The following is a 947-nucleotide window of genomic DNA, read 5'->3' on the forward strand; positions in this document are numbered from 1 at the left end:
GAGGGTGGCAGACCATCAGGGAGACGGGGGGGTTCGGAGAAAGAGAGAGAGAGAGAGACAGACACCCACTTCCTCTCATTCTCTCCCACGCCCCCCCTCCCCCAAACCTTTGATGGTCTGCATTTCCCTTACTGGGTTTTGCGTGGTAAAGAAATCAACTGGAGGAGAACACAAGTGATTTACTGCTGGTGGTTAACAGAGGGAAACAAAACATTGCAAGGGATAAAATAACAGTTCAGTTGTGAGTAACAGCACTTCTGGAGAGATAAAGACAGTAATCAGTGGGCTGAGAGTTGTGGCTAGCCAGGCTAAAGCTTGCATATTAGACTTGGACACTGTCTAAAATAGTTACCTTTCAGATACCAGAGGAGGGGTGAGCGAGACAGTTTGCCACGTCTCAGGAGTATGTTTATATCTGAAAACGAGCCCGAGGGGCAGGAGAAGTGTGAGGTTACAAAGCAGAACTGGATCATCCCTTTATCAAAGACAAGATACTGGAGAATAGGGGGAGGACGACGAGTTGGAACGAAGGGTCTGTTTCCATGCTGTATGGCTCTGTGACAGTGTTGTAACCGGACAGCAACAGGGCAAGAAGGAATGTTTTCTCAGAACTGGCTTAGAACGGGCAAAGGTTCAGACAGATTGTTAACTTTTTCAGAGAAGATGTATTAAAAACGATCATTTGTTGACTGCCTACACGGTCAGATTTCGACAAAGTTTGAAAGACTGAGAACAGCCCTGTGGGGGAGCAGAGAGTGAAACTCAATAGGTCGTCTTCAAGACAACAAGACATTACATTCGGCAATTTCAACGAGCCGTGCAGCAGTTTCAGTGTTCTTACTGTTTCAAAGGGTGGACAGAATTCTACTTCTGACAGATCATTTTCTCAGCATGTAGCGGGCTGGAGGGGGTGACAGAGGTAGGGAGGGGGTGTACGGGCCTGGAGG

General features: G+C 47.6%; 1 protein-coding gene across 1 annotated transcript in view; it reads right to left on the reverse strand.

Annotated features, from left to right (window-relative positions):
• tsr2 (TSR2 ribosome maturation factor) overlaps window positions 1-947 on the reverse strand; it is a 4,860-nt gene that overhangs the window by 1,584 nt on the left and 2,329 nt on the right. The window lies entirely within an intron of this gene.

This window comes from Rhincodon typus, unplaced genomic scaffold, assembly GCF_021869965.1.
Source record: "Rhincodon typus isolate 14 unplaced genomic scaffold, sRhiTyp1.1 hic_rhity00016413, whole genome shotgun sequence".
Lineage (NCBI taxonomy): Eukaryota > Metazoa > Chordata > Chondrichthyes > Orectolobiformes > Rhincodontidae > Rhincodon > Rhincodon typus.